Here is a 20,628-nt window from a genome sequence, read left to right as displayed (position 1 = left end):
TCAGAACATTAAAGGTATTTTCTTGGATATCAAAAATTTGGCTCAGGGGTGCGAAAAAGCACCCTTTCTCCATTTAGGGGTGCGTTTTCAGACCATTAAAGGTATTTTCTTGGATATCAAAAATTCGAATTAGGGGTGCAAAAAGCGCCCTTTCTCCATTTATAGGTGCGTTTTCAGACCATTAAAGGTATTTTCCCGTACCTTAAAAATTTGACTCGGGGGTCCGAAAATATTATTTTTCTCCATTTTAAGGTGCATTTTATTACAATTAAAGGGGTTTAAAAGTTTGAGCAAGGAAATGTGATTATTTTCGACGAAATAGTTTTATAGCCATGAGGTATCTATTGTGATAATTCTTTAAAAGAACTTCAGTGTATAGTTAACTTTATCGGGGTCAATTAAGATTCGGACTAAAATACTTTAACACTTTGATTTATTTTTAAATTATTTATACTTCATTAATAAAAATTAAATTTTTATTGAACAAATAGCTACTTTAAAGCCTATAAATTAATTTCACACTACAATATAATTATTAGAACATTAAGCTTAAACCTGATAATCTAAATATTTAGTACTATGAAAAACTAAACACTTACCAGAAACTATTTCTTAAGAAACCAGATATTAAAAAACTAATGATATCTCACCCCTATATAAAAATTTAATTAATTTATACCATAATTAATCTTCTCTAGTCAAATCAAAAACAAAGATTTTTAACAATATTTTTAGAAAAAAAATATTTGATTAAAGAAAGATGACTTTGTTACATTTGTACTAAAATTTCCACCACAGAAACAGATATTATAAACCGCTTGAATAGTTGGTCGACCTTTTTTGACTTAATAAAGATTATTCAGTCGAAGTCATCACGATTAATATAACCCTGCAATGAAAATATTATAGAACTGATTTAAAATTATCTTAAAATATCAAACCGCCGTTTTTAGACATTTTCAAACTCACATTTAAATTTAATCCTTTCCTGTTACAACACTCTAGAACATTACACAACAAGATTCCATTTTAAAGGCATGATGTTATGACTGCTATTTACTGTATTTTTCGTAAGCATTCCATGAAATTTTACATATCAGGTTCATACAAACCTGGACATGTCAGGGAAATAAATTTTTGACTAAAAACTGAGGGAAATTTTCAGTAAAATTCAAGCAACTTCGTGAGGCTAGAAGATTACTCCACTCTAAAATACATCCTGAAACTATTACTCAAAAAAAACCTGTGGAGTTATTTGGTGGTGCCAGAGAAATATATGGGGAAAACCTGGATTTGTCAGGGAAAACGGGACTCCAAAAGTCTTATGGATGTACTTACAACTTACCTAAAACTTTATCATTTTTGACCAAATACCACAATTCTTTTCATTCACATCTTACGTGGAAAATACCTAAATTCATACCAACCTGGGTTTTAGCTGTTTCAAAATTTCACATCACTTAAGTTGTGATTCATGAACTAATCCATCAGTAATGATTTTTTGTAATGCTAAGTGTAAACGGAAAAGTTGCCTTCTGATGGCTGAAAATAGAGAATAAATTAAAATTAACTGGCCAAAGGCTTGCCTTACTTTAAAGGATGAGATCCGTTAGTCAGAACTTTAGTTTTTATGGCTCCTGATTCAAACAAGTCTGAAATTGGAAACATTTTTAAAATTCACACAGTTTATATTAATGTATTACACATAATTATTACCTTGGTTGGACTTGTGAGCGTAACTAATTTTCAAATGGACGTAGTCGCTTAAATGAGTGTCGCTAAGCCTAGTTTGAAATTTTTAGGGTTAAAAAAATATGGCACGCGACGCGCGCGAATTTATTTCACGATGGCGCGTGCGCACGTGACTTTCAAGTAAAAAATTCCTTTTGAGGTATAAATAAACACCCTCCACAACATAAAATATTTACAAATGGTACAAAAACACACCAACAGAGAACCCTGAGGCTTGTTTTGACACCCTATAGGGTTAGAATAAACACCTTAAGGTGTTTTTTTAAGAAAATACCTTTAAGGGTACAAATACACCACATCAAAATCCAATTTTTTTTTACAGTGTAGGGAGAGAGTTGGACGGTAAAAGTGCGTAAAAAATTTCACTATATAAAATAAACAAGAGTAACGGGCCGAGACGAAAAGCCTTGAAACGTCCTTGCCGACTCGTTCCCGTTACTCCAATGACTTTTAAACAAGAGGAGGGGGGGGCGAAAGATACCCTGGGGGAGGGGGGGAACGGAACAAAAATTATTAAAGAAGTATAACGTAAGAACCAGAAACATTTGCATCACGAAATTATAATGGGTCAATTCAAAAAAGCGAAACGACCGATCCGAGGGGTCCGACATTCCCAAAAAAGCGTACGGGACTTTTTCTTTGATTTCGCGATTTCGCCAAAGATTTCGGGATTTCTTCTTTGGTTTCGCCAAATATTTCGGGATTTCTTCTTTGATTTCGCAGTTTCGACAAAGATTCCAGGATTTCTTCTTTTATTTCGGGGTTTCGATAAAGATTCCAGGATTTCTTCTTTTATTTCGGGATTTCGATAAAGATTCCAGGATTTCTTCTTTGATTTCGCCAAATATTTCGGGATTTCTTCTTTAATTTCGGGATTTCCTCTTTGACTTCGCGGTTTCGACAAAGATTCCAGGATTTCTTCTTTGATTTCGCCAAAGATTTCGTGATTTCTTCTTTCATTTCACGATTTCTTCTTTTATTTCACGATTTCTTCTTTTATTTCGCGATTTCTTCTTGATTTCGCAATTTCTTCTTTGATTTCGCAATTTCTTCTTTGATTTCGCAATTTCTTCTTGATTTCGCAATTTCTTCTTTGATTTCGCAATTTATTCTTGATTTCGCCTGAAGATTTTAGAATTTTGTGATTTCTTCAAAGATTTCGTGAGATGTGTGAAAATTTCCCGATTTCGCGAGACGCATACGGAATTTCGTGCAAATGTCGGACCCCTCAGACCGATCCAAGACTCGTTTTTCCAGGTATACCCGAGCCCACTCAAGTACCCCGTCTTTGAACTACTTTACTACATAGTTGTAATCAATTCAAGTGTTCCTCCGCCTATTAGTCGCTATAAATGAACACCTACAGACGTATTTTATTTCTTTTCTTTACATTTCGATAGTCGGCCATTATTACCAATGGAAAGTAAACCAGGCGGACGCCATTAGATTGGAATTTTTACTATGGTTATTTAAAATTGACCCAATGCTTAGCTAAGCCTATTTATTTCCCCCGGGAATTTTTCTATATACTCATCTGCCTGCGCTCCACGATCCCAGGCATTTTTATTTTGTATTTGTAAAGAAGGGGGTTTTGATAAAGGTTAATTTATACGGACCGTTGGATGACTGACTGGATTGACTATTGAATTAGACCTACTTTAATTATAAGATTTATTTGAAAAAGAAAGCCAGTTTTCTTTCTTTTTTTTTCTATTAGGTTTAATTATATTAGATTAGTAATTCAGAGACACCGCCTAGCAACTAACTAGTAAGTACTTGCGCGGATTTTATCATGTATTAGTAAAGCTATAAATGTAGGCCGTGAGAAATTCATGGGCAGCGATGGCTAATTGTTTTTAATTTAATTTTAATTGCGATAATTAATTAAGGGAATCGGTATGAACATTCACCATTCACTCAAATTTACATATCATGAAAACCAATTCTGAAAAAAAAATAATTAGCAAAGTGAATTTTGCCCTAGATATATTCAATTGATTTTATAAGGGGTATATCTCAGAGTATCGACCGAATTGTTTTGGAAATTGGGGTTGGGCCTGGTCACGGGTCAAGGCTTTTAAAATATATTTAATTAATAATTATAAATAATTTATACATGGTTTTATTCAAAAAGGGTGCGGAAGGATCGAAGTAAAGTGTGTTGTTGTTTCTATGGAAAATCAATTTTGAGTCGAAAATTTAATTACTATGAAATTTTTTTTCCTTAAGGGGGACCCTAATGTCCCTAAACGAGTTGTGGTTTGGGTGCTTTACGGGTGACCCCTTAAATTTAAGTAAGAAACTGAATAAAATTGTTAATTCAATTAAGGGGTCATCACTAAAATACTCCAATTAAACTTGCAAACGGTGGCGCTTAGGGAAAATTGCACATACAGGGTGTTTCTGATAATTTGGGGATGTTCTTTGAGCAATTTTGATTTTTAAGTCGAAAATGTAACATCTATGGCATTTTCCGTCCGGGACACTGTTTTCGAGTTATGATTTGAGTGTTTTAGGGATGAGCCCTTAATTAAATTAGCAATCATTGCCTTTAAGATTCTTAATTAAATATAAGGGGTCATCCGTAAAATACTCCAAACATAACTCGAAAACACTGACCCGGACTTCAAAATATCATATAAATAACATTTTCGACTCAAAATCGGCCAAAGAACATCACCTTACCCTTAATTTATCCCAGACGTATCAAAAAACACCCTGTATAATCCATTATACCTCAATCCTACCACCCATTCTGAAACACCATGTAAATATCAGTCATGTAAAAACAGTGTTAGCGACAAAATCACATATAGTCACATCACCCTTTTTGAAATAGATTCTTATAACGTCGCCAGTGAAATTTCCCGGGCTAAATTTTAATTACTATGGATAATTGGTACTACTTCCGTTTACCGGATTTACTTTCATAAGACTGCCTTGTTTGATAAGGAATGTAATTAAATTAATTAATTTCCTATTTCACTTTATTTATAAATGGTTGTATTTTAATTAATATATTTTTTAATTAACGTTACGGGTATATTTCTTAAAAATATTTCGATTTAAAGACATTTAAAGAAAAAACCGAAGCGAGCTTAACAACACGCTATAATTTTTATTTAAATAATTCCGCTTAATCTGTTTGTCATAATCGTTTAGTTTTACAGGATAAATATTCCCATTAAATCTTTAAAATTAATAGCAATTAATTTTACGGTAAACTACGATTAATTTCAATGCGAAACAATGCGCATTAAATTTACTTTAAATACTTAAATAGAAGAATTCCTATAATAAATCTCGTAGCAAATAAGCAAGCAACCGTGTAAAGTCTATAAAAAATAGTATATATCTCATAATATCGTGTTTAAAATGCCCATAAAATTGGATTAAACTCGTTTCCTTTATAAAAAATATAATATAAAATAAAACATAACAGAGGATTGGTTCCGCGTATGAGGCAAATGGAATTCGATGGAAGAACGAAAATAAAAGTCTTATTTTATAATTTAAGAAATAAAAATAAAATATTAAAGATGTTTTAAAAATGGAGCATCGGCGTGGTGAACGGGTTAAAAATGAAAGCACTGTTCAGTTTATGCTACTATTTATTTTTTTTCAAGGGATACTGAAAGCTTTATCGGGCTAGAATTTATTTCTATTTTAATCAAAAGATCGTATAAAATAATGAATGTTATCAATTGGAACCATGTTTCTATTTACAATATTAAAGAAGATACGAGCAATTAAGTTTCCGTAATGGATGGCACTACGCGTTAGGCTACTCCACGGGAAGCACTGGGGAGTACCCTTCCCTATTGGACGAATTAGTCAGGTGGTACTAGACGTCCAATAGGAAGGCGTACTCCCCAGTGCTTCGCGGGAAAGCCTAACGGGTAGTGCCATCCATTACGGAAACTTAATTGCATGTATCTTCTTTAATATTGTAGATAGAAACATGGTTCCAATTGATAACATTCATTATTTTATACGCTCTTTCGATTAAAAAAGGGAAAAAATCTACCCCGGGGTATATATATCCCTTTAAGAAAAATAAATTACCAACTTCAAACGATCTCATTCATAAAAATACCTTTCTAAAGTTGGAGAATATGAATTTTAAAATTCAGAATATGATGGGAAATATTTGAATACATCCAAGGGGTCTGGCACTTGCAAGAAATCTTTCTTTATTTCTTACCTTGCGAATCATATCATGAAGCGTGGCGAATCAAAGCTTTAAACTTTAAGATAAAAACTTATAGATATTTTTCAAAAGGTGGACTGCGGTCACCGGTGTAGTGATTGTAGTCTGCTTAACATGGGGTTAGACTCAACATTGAGCCAAAGACGTTAGACAGAGCTTCAACGTTACCACTTACCAGTCCACCAAATTCCTTGTTGTTTAAGACCATATCTAACGTTTTTCTTAAGACAACAAGGTGGTTAAGAACTAAACAATCTACTTTACTTTTGAAAAGGGTCTATTCCGATCCTCAAAATCAAGGTATTTTTAAAAAATTCGAATTTTCCAAAAAAAAGGATAAATTAAATGACTAATCTTTAATGAAATGCATAAATCATTCAAGTATCTCTTTAGGGAAACATTTAGTGATCTCACTTTCTAAAAGAAACAGGTAGGCGCGTGCAATGGATAGGCGAAAGTAGCGCGAGCAGCCTGTAGCGGCCTCGCGGCGGCTCGATGAGAAGACATCAAAAGCGAAAGAAAGAGAATCAAGAATGAAATAAAGAAGATAACTAGGAAGCACGCTCGCACTCATTCAAAAGCAAACAAAATGAAGAAAATGATTCCAGCTACAGGAAAAGAAACCCGGGCATTAGCAACGCCACTGCATGCCGTCAAATGAGATACCGCCGGGGAAAATGTAACCCATATTTCAAAGCCAAAGATGTTTATCTTCACCTTTTTGGGTTCGTGTTTAATCAAAGATGTATTCATCTTTTCTTTCTTTTTTAATAATTTTCTCTTCTTATACAGGGTGTTTCTGATAAGGTTGCCATAATTAAAGGGTGGTGTGCTCTTAAGGTCAAACTGAGTGGAAAGTGTCAAAAACACGATGGGGTCTGCAACATTTAGTGAACGGAGATATGTGCTCCCAAACATTGATTGGCCCCTAAAACACGGAAATATTAGCCACAATCAAACTCCAAAAGTCATAAGGAACCAATGTACTAAACATCAGTTAAATCGGTTGAAACGCGCGGAAGTTATTCCATAAATTTGTTTCGTTTTTTACATATGTGGCCGCCATTTTTAAATATGGACGCCGATTTAAAAAAATATTTTTTGGTGTGTACCTACTACTTAAAAGTAACGTCCCTGCAAAATTTCATCATTCTATTTAATTTGGTTTGGGCAATTAGTTCAGTATCAGTCTGTCAGTCAGGACTTTTGACTTACATAGAGATACAAAAAAGCGTCATTTTGTCATTTACGCGCTTTTGCCTTTGAACTGAATGTTGTGGGAGGTCGATGAGGGGGGAAAGAGAAAGAAAGTTAGAATATTATGGAAATGACGTCGATCGGGAGAGAATTTGGGCCACTTGAACAACGAAACGTATACATTGAAACAAGCACTGGCCCGAAACGCGTCTGCTATATACATGCCTTCAATGCCTCGCTCTGCTCACTTAATTTATACTTTACTTTCTCGTTTCAACATATTTTTATTATATCCAAAATAATAACACCTTACGATGCTCTAGCTACGCGCCTTTATATCTATGATTTTGTATAATAAATCAACGTAGATATTAGAAAGGAAATTTTTGGTGGCCTTGTCTGTGTGCCTGTGCGTTTATGGAAATTGTTACGCGAGAAAACAAGTTTGGTAAGGATCTGGTTAAGAAAAGATCCGCAAAAAGCGATCCGGGTTCCTACTGGGAAAGAGAGAGTTGGTACAATTATTGCTTTAAGTTCGGCTTTTAAGGCGTCGTGAAATTCTTGGCTAATCCCGTTCCTATTTTACTGCCAGCGTGAGGTTCACACAACAACAACTTTAACAACAAGACTAACTGAAAAGGGCGCTTCATTTACATTTTGGCAAAATTCCTATTCTAACTGCCGGTTCTTGTTAATCCCTGTGTTGCCAGGCCATTGGTGAGCCAAGAAACTGCAGAGAGAAAGGTTATAGCAGTTCAGTTTGAACCAGTAATCACCCAACTTGATTCACAGAGGGCCTGACAACACTGCACTAAAGTTATACGGGATTTACGAGATGTTTTCTGTGGGCGCTGCCATAACCTGTCGGCGGCCTTTAGCTAGTGTCTGACATTGGCTGTCGTCGAACGCGCTCCGTAGCCTTGGCAGAACAACTCTCCGAAAAGGGGGCGGTAACCTCGTAAGTCCCGTATAGCTGAGAGAGAGAGAGAGAGAGAGAGGGGGGAGGAATTTTCTCAAGCCCATTTATTGAGGTACGCTAACACACGTAGATATTAATATTACGTTATCGTAATGTTTCTTGTTACTATTCCAAAATAATAACACCTTACGCTGCTCGCCATGCGTCTTTTATTGCAAAGGGTGCGTGCGGAAGAAATATTATACGTATCATATAAAGAGGCGAAACTTAAACAAAAAAGAAAAAAACCTATTCAAGTGCGAAATATTACATTGTAACTGTATTAAGTCAAGGTATTTCAACTGTCATCTTTCTTTTGACATGTATGAAAAATTTAGGACAAGTTATCAAGCATGCTTTAAAACTTAAAGCTAAACTCTGACCGTCATAACAAACTCAAATGTTGATCTTATCTATGAAATCACTTGATTGAATGACCCTTGACCTAAGATTCTGGAACTAGTTTTGTAGGAAATTTGGTTTTCTTAATTAGATGCTCATTGATAAATTTAATAAATTTTATCTGAATTAATCTGGAAGTTTTGGAAATGGTCTTTTCCCCGGTGGCCTTTCTCTAATAGAATTTTAATAAATTGGCTTCCAATAATCCTCTAAAAGTTCACAGGAAGTTGAAATGAATTTAAACTCGTGGGAATAATGTTTATCGTCGCCGAAAAGCCTTTGATCTAATTAAAATTGCCTTACATTTCCGTGACCTTTTAAGAAATCTAATTTTCAGGGTTGGCAAGTTTTTAAATAATTTTGCAGTGATTACCTTTCATTTTACAATTTCCTGAATACCCCCTGTTCTTTCTGTCAAATTTTAAACTCCCCAGAACATTTGGTCTGGTTTTTAAAAATTTATTGATCCTATTGAATCGTTTGTTACCGCTGATCATAATATATCCATCATTTGCTCTAATTTTTTTTAAGTTCCCTCAAGAGTAGCTCTAACTTTCAAAATTCCTTCAATTATTTTCCTTACTTTTTAAAATTCCTTCACTATTTTCCTTACTTTTTAAAATTCCTTCACTATTTTCCTTACTTTTTAAAATTCCTTCACTATTTTCTGTACTTTTTAAAATTCCTTCACTATTTTCTGTACTTTTTAAAATTCCTTCACTATTTTCTGTACTCTTTAAAATTCCTTCACTATTTTCTGTACTCTTTAAAATTCCTTCACTATTTACTGTACTCTTTAAAATTCCTTCACTATTTTCTCTACTTTTTAAAATTCCTTCACTACTTTCTCTCTACTCTTTAAAATTCATTCACTACTTTCTCTGCACTTTAAAATTCCTTCATCATTTTTTTTCTTATTCTAAAATTCCTTCACCATTTTTCCTTATTTTCAAATTTCTTTGAATATTTTGTGTAGGAGTTCAAATTCCGTGAGATTGGGTCTAATTTTAAAAGTTCCCTCATCATATGATCTAATTAATCAAATTATTTGACCTATTTTTTTTCATTTTTAAATTTCCCTGCTCAATTTATTTAATTTTTAAAACTCCCTGGTCATTTAGTCTTTTTATGGTTCTTGTTTTGGCTTTTTGGCTGCAGTTTGATACTCGGGACCTTTTTTAACACTCCAACCTTGTCAATATTCATAAGAAAATTCAAAACATTCCTAATCTCGAGAAATACCTATACTTATTTTTAATAATACCTTCCATCTCGTAGTTAAACCCAGAGACAAAAGTTCATAGAATCTTGAATTTCTTGCACAACGAAAAATACCTTAGAGTAATTTTCAGAGTTTATCTTCTCGGATCGTTGAAAGATCTAAATACTTTGTTCGAAATCGTGTTAGACGCGCGGGGAGGGAGATATTAATGTTCTTAGATTACTAGAAACGTCGACACGACTGATCAGAAGAAATTCAATAGCTAGATCATAACCCAGTAACCCGCTCTATAAGTAAGAGTCTCCCTTCCGCGTCTTTAGTGCGTCGGTATGCTGCGCCATCTATGTTTAAAGCTATCTCTTCCAACGTGTAAAAGTAGAGCCATAGCCTATACTGTGACGTTTCATCCTTATTTGTGTCGATTTAGAGTGGCGAGCCTGATTGGCTAAGCAATGGCCTGACGTTTAACAGGGAGGTTTCCTCCCCTTTCCAGACTCCCTATTGTCGCCGCTACAAACTACATTATGAAGTACTTTCCACCAGGGGGCGCATAGACGCGGGAAGGAAAAAGGCCTTCTATCTCTGCTGTCCCCTCCCCGGTCCCAGTTAAAAAGTTGATAAAGTAAACGGACTTTTTACAGGACCTAAAGAGGTTACCGCCCACTTTTCAGACCATGACCTACGACGAGAAATGTCAGTCACTAACAAACAGGACACTGACAAGTTATGACAACGCCTCTCGTAAATCCCGTATAATAGACCATTTCGATGTAACTAAGAGGGAAAGACACGCAGTTAAAACTCCACCTTCCATTTCGCTTTTTGGCGCCTGCGCTGTAGTCTTTTTGTACCATAAAAGTGAGAAGAGACGGATGGCAATGTCAACCTCCTTGTATGTCCCGATAACTGGGGTTGCCTACCCCCTTTATGGTGCCTGCGCTCTAGGCGTTTTGGGTCCGGAGAGTGGGAAGAGACAGCTATGGTTCAACACCCTTGTAAGTCCAGATACAGAGGGTTGCCTACCCCTTTCTTACGTCGAAAAGCCTATGTCGCCTTTTACCCCAGCGGGAGACAGCCTTTGTGAGATGTCCCACTACCGTTTTAAACATAAAAAAAATCTTCGCTCGTAGCAAAAATCCTTTGGATGATACTTTACTTATGGAAAATATTATAGGGTAATGGTTACGTGTAAATACACTCATTTCATTTCCGTCACTAAGACAATGGTACTCTGAGCTGCCATACAACCAACCGCCTACTGAATATTAATGATATAGTACACACACGTAAGTCAAGCCCAAACCAAGAAGTATTTGACGTTAACACGCGCGTTATACTTCAATAGTAAATATAATTTCCCTTTCAATTCAAATTCAATTGAATTGATCGAGCTAAAATTGATAAATTAAAATATGATTATTATTTCTATTGTTATTAAAATATATCTAGAAATATTTTTACGCCTTCAGACCAATGCTATCAGAGCATCAAGAAGCGATATCTAGTATACTAGGGAGGTGTATAAATTCGCCACATTTCCAGCTTTATCTCCAGTCTAAACGTAGGTCCGGAGTTAATCCCCGCTGCCTCTAAATTACAACCAGCATCTCATTGGTTCTTGAAAACTCACGTCAGCGCGACGCGAATGACGAAAACTACGTATTTTCCGACTGAGGAGAGGCGAAATTTCCCCGGCCTCCTTTTACTCCCCCCCCTTGTATTTTGAAAGGGGACTGAGACTATGGCGCGCGAATACTTAGGCATCTTATACCTTCTCCCTAATCAACTAGATATCACTTCTTGATAGCATCTTGAAAGCAAAGGGTTATTTGAAAACATAAGGTTGAATATCAGTATCGTATAACCGCGCTAAGAGAGTATACTCTTTGATTTAAAAACAAAGTATCATGTCGACCTCGTTAAACCGTTTCAATCCCAACTGAAGTTTAAAATTCTCTTAAATTTCTTATAAAACTAAAATATTTTTTCCATTGAAATTGAATTTCAAATGACATTTTCCCTCATTGTTCTTTGATCTTTATTTAAACCAAAGGTATTTTAATAAACCCGTTTTTATACCGTTCCAAATCCTTAAAGAATGTTATTTTATAATCAAGTTAAAAATTTAAATAATTTATACACGTATTTAAACGAGTTCAAAATCAAAATATTATGAACTCCTGCGCTCTAGGGAGGGTGAAATCAAACTGAAGTTTTAAATATTTCTAATTTAAATAAACTTTTATCAATGATTTTTTAAATCTAATCTTTTCTAACACTTTTTAATCTAATTTACAACCCTTAATCAAAAGTAACTTTTTATTCAATTTTTTATTATAGGTATCTGGAATGCATACAGCTAATAGGAATCTTTGCGCCCCCATATATCCCGTATTAATTTCTATGCGGCTTTTGTGGGCCGGGCTTGATTATTTTACGTCACGCGTCATAATTCCGATGTCTTTCTCAATGCGATTTCATTGGTTGGTAGCAACTTGAGGTTGGGTTTCAAAGCGCAGCGTGATAAATTATTCGTCATTCATTATGATTAGTCTAGCTCTTCCCACAAAATCATCCTATATATGTTGAGAAAGTGGTTGCACGCAATTATTCCAATTACCTTTATGTATTCCTGTAGGTAATTTTATTTAAAAAAATTTAAATACTATTTTATTTTATTTAAAATATAATATTATATTTAGCTTCTGCAAAAACCTGGGATATCTTAAGCAATCTTTTTATTTTTTGTTCAAAAATTTAAAAGTTTTAAGTGATTTAAAGTGTTGACCGAATTCCAATGTTAGGAGGTTTTAGTGTAAATTTTTAAAAAGTGATAGCGCTGTAAAACAGGTGATTAGAGAGGTTTACTTTTAGCCTTTTTCGAAAATACCTAGTCTTTTTAAGTGATATAGAGGTACTTTATGGGAACTTTAAAATTGAAATGCGACGTCCCACGATTTTAATGAAAAAAATATTATATTTTAAATATTTTATCTAAACAATTATTTCTTCCATGTCTAGGAATTTTCCCGATTTTCCAAAATAGTTATGAAAATCCCCAATTTTTCAAGATAGTTTTGAAAATTTGCAAATTATTCAAGATAGTTTTGAAAATTTGCAAATTATTCAAGATAGTTTTGAAAATTTGCACAGGGTTCGTACAAAAATTTTGGAATGAAATTCCCTGACTTTTCCAGGTTTTCCCTGACTAAATTCCATAGATTTCCCTGACCATATGCAATAACTTACAAGGCGTAAATATATGAAAACCAATCTAAAATTCACTCGAATCATTTTTACACGAGTTGTCATTGTTATAAAAATAAGCCAACTATTTCATTGAAATTTAACCATAAGTAAATCATAAATAACGAGAGCGAGCGAAGCGAGCTCCGCGAATTTGGGGTTCTGCTCAAGTCTCAGACAACACTTTTTTTGGTCACCCTTGTACTGTTATCCAGACTATCAATTTCCCACCAATATATTTTTCCCTGACATTTCCCTGACTTTTTAGACCCATTTTCAATTTCCCTGACTTTTCCCTGACCTTTTAGGCCCATTTTCAATTTCCCTGACTTTTCCAGGTTTTCCAGGTCGTGTACGAACCCTGTTGCAAATTATTCAAGATAGTTATGAAAATCCCCAAATTTTTCAAGATAGTTATGAAAATTCCTCCCAAAATTTTCAGGATAGTTATGAAAATTCCTCCCAAAATTTTCAGGATAGTTATAAAAATTCCTCCCAAATGTTTCAGGATAGTTATGAAAGTCCCCCAATTTTTCAGGACAGTTGTGAAAATCCCCAATTTTTCAGTATAGTTATGAAAATCCCCAGTTTTTGAGTTTTTCCCACTGCGTACCAATTTCTTAAGAATAACGTCCAGGGCAGAAAATTTTCAGCCTTCTAGGTAAATGTAAGGGATAACCAAGCGGGGTCATTGATTACGGACCCAAATATATAGTTTCAATATCCCTTTGAACATAAATGAAATTAAAAAAAAACCTGAATTCATAATTTGATTGAATATTAAATGAGTAAATGACTGTACGGTTTGGCACATCTTGACCCAATTGACGCTGAATGATGTTTTTTCTTTTAAATAAAAACTAGACACGATATATCAATTAATTTCATTTCCTATTCATTAAAATATTAATTCAAGAATCACGCTTCTGTACATTGACTGACATGGACGTGCGCCTATTCGATCATTTTTTCAATATTGAGATTTAAATCTTTATTAGCATCAATTGGAGTTTGCTCTATTGAGTAAAAGGGGTTTGCGTTTTCGTTTTTAGTTTTCAAAACATTTGAACCAAAAACTACGTCATCAAGAAACGTTAAACAAATGTTTTGATTTCAAAATAAAATAATAAATATTTGAAATTATAATTATGCATCCATCTAAAAAATTAAAGAAGATTGGAGTCTACGTGATTGGTCAATCGGTGAAGCAGATGACGTCTGAGAATAAAATTCTATCAAGAAGTGATATCTAGTTTACTAGGGAGAAGTTATATCATTCGCGTCGCGCTGACGTGAGTTTTCAAGAACCAATGAGATGCTGGTTGTAATTTGGAGGCGGGGATTAACTCCGGACATACGTTTGGACTGGAGATAAAGCTGGAAATGTGGCGAATTTATACCTTCTCCCTAATAAACTAGATATCACTTCTTGATTCTACAGACAGTTTACACACATGGATAATTTATACCATTTACACCAGGAGACCGGGCTATATCGAGGACAGAAACCCGTCTGCTTTTGTCCTCCGGGTAGCCTGGCCTTCTGGTGTAAATGGTAATAATCCTCCATGCGTGTAAACTATCTATTGGACGATTAGTACTACCTGACGATCTTCACTGATTGTCAATAACTTTTAGACTCCGGTAGTAAGTTAATTTAATATCTGGTATCTTCTTTAATTTTAAACGGTTCCAATTTGAAATATTTATAAGTCACAGTCCTGACTGACGATACAACTTTTAACTCAACTAGATGGGTCAAAAACTTGGGTCAGCAAAAATTGGTCAGTGATCCATTTTCAATTTGGTGATTCAAATTATCCAACTACTGTTCACAAGTACCTGTTGACTCATCTAAATGAGTCAAAAACTTGTATGGTCTGAAAAGGTTTTAATAATCAACGCACAGGATAAACCACTTCACCTAGAAGTCTGAAAATTTGTAGCCCTGGACGTTAACCTTAAATAGTAGGCACGCACTAAAAAAGATTATTCCAATCCGCGGCCATTCTTTAAAAATGGCGGCCAGAAATGAAAAACCAATTTTTTTTATGAAATAACGTCCAGCTCTATTAACGGATTTCACTAATATTTGGTGCACTATTGCCTTATATCCTATAGACGGGTTTTATAGCTTTTGGGGGTTCGATTTGCCGCCATCTTTAAAAATGGCGACCCGAAAAGTAATGAAAATGTCTCAACAGACAACGCCGGATGCCTTTCCTAATATATAGTTATTTTATAAGATCTTTGGAATGAAAAAGAAAGAAAATAATTCTAATTCATTGATTGATTAAAATAAATTCAATAATCATTAAAGAAAATACTTCTTGTAAAAATATTTTTTTAAACGAAGCGGTGGTACGCAAAAATGTTTTTTTAACTTCACGTTCGTACGTAGTATAAAAACAAATGAAAATATTAAAATAAATTTCAACGTCAATTAAGAATTTCGGTTTTTAAAACTTTGAAAGACTGGGTTAAAATGTGCCCTTGGGCGACAAAAATTAAATTGTGAACGAAATGATTTCGCGTAAATAAGAACGGTTAGCTTACTTCAAGGGCGTCTACATCATAATGAAACTCGAGATCATGCTGCACTTACTATTATTATTATTAATTTTTCATTTCTCAGAAATTAAGTTTAAGTTTATAATAGCTTTAGAAATTTGTAGGAATAAAAAAAATCTCGTTCAACCTTACCTATCTCGTCATTAATATCTAACATTACCGATTTCTTGTATATTACTTTACGGTAGTTTGTGGTTTAGTAATTAATAAAACTTTTTTTTTATTATTTAAAACAAAAGCTAGCTTCCAGGAATTATTAAGGTTAGAAAATTTTAGTTGTCAATGGGATTGGATTTGAAAACATAGAATGAAATAGCGTAAAACGGTAGCGTTAATATTTTGCTGGTAACATTTGAGAAAACGTACGAAAAATTAGGCCTAATATTTGTATACAAATATTTTTCAAACTACGTAGTACGAAGCAAAAACTATATTTACATTATTTTCTTCCATTTTTATTTTGTCGCCATCTATGATGTCGAAAAAATATTACGGAGACATAAAAGACATAAAAACGGAAGATTAGCTCCGCCTTCGTCGTCAGCTCCGCCTTCGTCGTCGTCTCGCCTTCGCTCTCTTTAAACTACTCCAGAGCAATGAGATAGAATATATATATGAAACCTAGAGTCACAACGTGAGATCTCGAGATCGACGTTTCGCAATACACCTTTTATCGAGCATGAATCTTTATCAAATACGGGTGGCGCCACCCTAAGAACTTTTTTATTAACGTCTGCTGCTATAATCTGTGTAACAAGCTGTCAAGATAGTTTTTAAACGTGTTAAATAAAATACGCATACGCGAGTATTTGAATTGTAACTCTATCTATCTCATAGAGATCTAACTCATTGCTCCAGAGCCGCATTGTAGCCGTAACAGGCTGAGAAATAAGGATTTTTTTTGCTGAGCGCGTGATCGAGTTGGCTTCGTTTGATTTTTGCACATAACGACTTCTAAAGCCTTCCGTTAACGGTAATCAAACTTAATTTTCAGTGATTTAAACTATTTTTCGTGTTATCGCCGTCTTTTGGTTTTATCTACTGGCAGCGTTTTGCCATAGGTCTTGGAAAAGCTCGTATTGTTTGTTCCTCGGGACTCATGACGGGGCTTTTCTATAACTGTGTTTGAGACCTTACTAAAAATACCTCCACTATCATGTTTTCGCTGTTATTCTTTGAATTTCGGTAATTAAACGTGCGGACTCGACATTTTTTGTTGCTCACTGCATTCCGCTAACGGTGTTTAATTTTTTAATTCGGTTTCATCGTTATTTGGCTCATTTTCGCCGAAAGTGACGCTGTAACGCCGACGTGGATATTGCCTAGTCCTTGTCTCAGACCGTCCTAAAAAGTTTAAAATTCATTATGCCGTCTGCTAAACACTATGATCTCATTTAAATTGTGCGGAAACGTGTTTTAAACTAATATGGGTCATTCCAAGGACACGTGTCTTTTGTGTGACCTCTTTATGTTCGGCTCCCTGTCATTGTAGCCGTAACAGGCTGAGAAATAAGGATTTTTTGGGGTTTGTTGTATCTCGGCTTTTGTTGAGGAGATATTCTTTATACGATTTCAATATTAATTAGCAATGTTACTGTATATAAGTAAGGCATTAATTATACAGTGCCTAAATATAGTTTTTGTAATAATTATCCTTTGCTATTAAATCAATATGGAGTTCATTATACATTGCTAAAATACATTAGAAAGCGCGACAAAATTGTAAGGGTTTACTTGTAACCTCTTGTTACTTTTGCGCTCTTTAGAGCAGCGAAAGTATTGTTCTGACCTCTGTTGGCTGGACGGCTGGCTGGATTTGGTGTAACCGCATAATAAGTTTCGTCATAAATAAACTTTTGAATTTCAAATTTCCCGCGAATTTTCGACTCGAAATTCACCCGTAGTTCACCTCACACCTCATAGGTGGCGTAACGTATTTAATTTCAATTGAAATTATTTTTCTGTCGGCGCCGGGCTTCGAACCTGCAATGTCCTGATCCATACGAGACGCCAGTGAAGTCGCCCGACCGCGCGCTCTACCACGAAGCCACGCTTGGTTGTAATATAGAGCGAGTTAAATTATACTGAAGAGAAGAAAGAGAGAGTTAGGATATGGACCCCCCCCCCACCTCCCCGACGCCCGCACTTACTGCGTGGGTTTAGCGGGAGACGAGAGAGAGAGAACTGTGCAACTGTCTGGCTTTAGATATGGACCCCCCACCTCCCCGACGCCCGCCACTGGATGCTGTCGAATATATATTGTATCGCGCTAGAGGAGGAGAGACAGTTGCTTGCAATTTTTTTTTGCAATTTATAATTATTATATATCTTTTTAATCCTAGGCAAGATTAGATTTCTACTTGGGAACTTAAACATTACAATTAATATTATCATATTAATCAAAAAAGAAATTAAGGTTCTCCCCGACAGAAGGCGCGCTAAGCAGAGAGAGTTTTCTAATTTCACCAATGATATCGTTTTTTAAGACTCGTCTGCTTAAAAGTTAGGCAGATTGATTTACTAATAAAATTAAATGTATTAACAAAATGAAACTCGAGTCAGCGTTTTAAAACTATAACTAGTTTGGGACGGAGATACCATTGCTCACTATTTGTTTGGCAAGTTTAAAATTAAATGATCACTTAACGGAACTGACATAAAATAATAGGCAGATTTTTGCAGAATTAAATTGCAGATTCTTTGCAAAATTAACTAATCATTTTGGCAGTTTCCGCTCTCGCTGGGCTCATCTACTAATAACAGTTACGTAAGTGATAATTATAAAAATAAAATCAACAATCTCATAAAATCAACAACTCAAAATATAAAATGAAATTTATGATCAAAATGAATCTAATTTCAATCAACGACAAACGGAATCAACGTGTTCATCTCTCCATCCACGGAAATATGAAATTTCTACATGAAACATGAAAGTGCTATCAACCTAACAATTTTTAGAAATGTAATTTTAATCAGTGAAACATACTCATTTAAAGTTAACTAATTATAAGTCGCTAATTTGATTATTATATTTAAAAAAAATTATATTATTTAAGTAATAAATTTAACGATGGTGTTGATAGTACCAATAGAGTATTCAAGGATTGATTACGTTAATATCAACATATCAAACAAAAAGTATTTAATTATAATTTGGAATTTCAATTTAAATTTATACAGTTTTCAAATGCCCATTGAGATTCAGAGTCTGTCACTGAATGTTGAAGATCTCCAGTCTCTGCCAAGTGATTTAAATTTTCAGACCCTCTCTGTGGGAAAGGGGGAATTAAATTAACGAGACTTACAAACTGACATCATCCTTAAATTAAATAAGGATTATAAATTAAAATTTAAATCAAGGTATTGAAGGTTTAATTAACGTTACTTTGAAAGTATCAAATTAAAAATTTACAACTTAAGCTCATCAATAAAAAGAACATTAAGATAATTATTAATAGGCATAAACAATCATCAATAAAAAGAACATTAAAGGGATAGAATCGGCTTTATCTGAGTTGGTCACACTAACATTGGTTTTCTATAAATTAACCACCCCTAAAAACATGGGGGTCAGTAGAAATCGCGAGAAAAATTTATTAATTAAAATAAACGTGAATAAAAATTGAAATTTTGAACGCCAGATTTAAAATCGGCCACCATTTTCAACCCATTACCTACGTAGGTAAAGTTCGGCCTCTGATTGGTTGGTAGTAGTTGGAATGAAAACTGTCGTTTAAGGAGTAAAAAGTAGTAGGAACGAGAATCTAGGTCAGCTTGCCTGGTGAATCGTCGTCTGCTTATATGCTTAAGAATGTCAGACGAGAAAGTATTTCTGATCATTCCGGTCCTGAATCTGAGGATGAAAGTTCGAACTCTGATTCTTTGGATTCAGAAAATTCGGAACAATTTATAATAAACGAATCTGAGGGTAGTTCTTCTGAAGTAGAAGAATTTGGTGTGCAGCCATACCAATTCCCGTCAATCTGTATCATACTGCGCTCACAGAATGAATCCCCCTACCAGTAGGAAAAACACTACGGAGAAATTGGTAGAGACGAACTAGTAACGTTTTTCGGTGGTTCGGCTCTGTGTAACCAGGTGCCCTCATGATCGCAAAACAAGAGCATTTTGGATCTTTTAATCGTAATTTAAAAATCATTAATTAAACTAAAATATAAAAACATATATATTTTCAGAATCCTTATTTGTCTATCTATCGAAATAAATTAACCTTATAGGGATTTATTGCAATGAAATTAAAAGAAAGTATCCCTTTAAGATAAATATTAATAGGCATAAACAATCATCAATAAAAAGAACATTAAGATAATTATTAAAAGGCATGGACAATTTACAACTTAAGCTCATTAATAAAAAGAACATTAAGATAATTATTAATAGGCCTTTCCTATTATGGGGGTAGTAAAACTGTACCAGTCCAGAAAGAACATACAATTTTGTTTAAGAATGGACTAGCAAAATTTCACTATTTTGTCTTCCTTAAACTTTGTATTCTGGCAGCTCTGTTGCCAAGAGTTTTTTGTTAGTTTGGCAACCTAGGCCATCGTCATCAAAGCAATGTTTTTTCCTAACCTCAGGCTCATACGCCGAAGTGTGTACCTTATTCGAATGTTAGGAAAGGATTTTAAAATATCCATGCGGTGGCATAACTAGTTAAATATCAGCAACAGTTGAAAAACCTTCGCCTAACTAACAAGGTCTGCTACAGTATAAGGTACAATTCGTTCAGTAATATAAATCGGTTACATAATAATAAAAATATAAATTTAAATAAGATTTGCAAACGCATCAGAAACTCCCGTTACTCGGACCCCGAGTCCCCGACTCCCCGTCTCCCCGACTCCCCGTCTCCCCGATACACTAAAGACCGAGGCTTAAACCTCGTAGCTCGCGGCCATCTTTATTGTTTACATCATGGGCTCGTCATTACAGGGTAGGAAATAAGACAGGTTTACAAGTCCCAAACCAGTTTATTTATTCCAAAAGTTGGGGTCAGTGGTATCAGGGAGCACTTTATTAATTAGGGTTTTTGGAAAAATAGACGGT

The 20,628-nt window shown here is 34.6% G+C and overlaps 1 protein-coding gene and 2 long non-coding RNA genes across 11 annotated transcripts in view; 1 reads left to right on the top strand and 2 right to left on the bottom strand.

Annotated features, from left to right (window-relative positions):
* LOC149610427 (uncharacterized) overlaps window positions 1-20,628 on the bottom strand; it is a 176,916-nt gene that overhangs the window by 134,740 nt on the left and 21,548 nt on the right. The gene's annotated exons all lie outside the window — the stretch shown is intronic.
* LOC149610429 (uncharacterized) lies at window positions 231-2,073 on the bottom strand. Of its 2 annotated transcripts, XR_016376526.1 has the most exons (4): window positions 1,717-2,073; window positions 1,113-1,652; window positions 970-1,059; window positions 231-889 (listed from the first exon to the last, which is right to left on the bottom strand). It is a non-coding gene; the product is annotated as an uncharacterized LOC149610429 (long non-coding RNA). The 2 variants fall into 2 exon arrangements; XR_016376525.1 differs by having other exon boundaries at window positions 970-1,652.
* LOC149610428 (uncharacterized) lies at window positions 16,013-17,245 on the top strand. Its single transcript, XR_016376821.1, has 2 exons — window positions 16,013-16,743; window positions 16,852-17,245. It is a non-coding gene; the product is annotated as an uncharacterized LOC149610428 (long non-coding RNA).

The sequence above is a fragment of the Phalangium opilio genome, unplaced genomic scaffold, assembly GCF_054372755.1.
Source record: "Phalangium opilio isolate 3A_F unplaced genomic scaffold, DU_Popi_V2 ptg000329l_1, whole genome shotgun sequence".
In the NCBI taxonomy this organism is placed as follows: domain Eukaryota; kingdom Metazoa; phylum Arthropoda; class Arachnida; order Opiliones; family Phalangiidae; genus Phalangium; species Phalangium opilio.
This window is presented reverse-complemented; position numbering and strand designations above follow the sequence as displayed.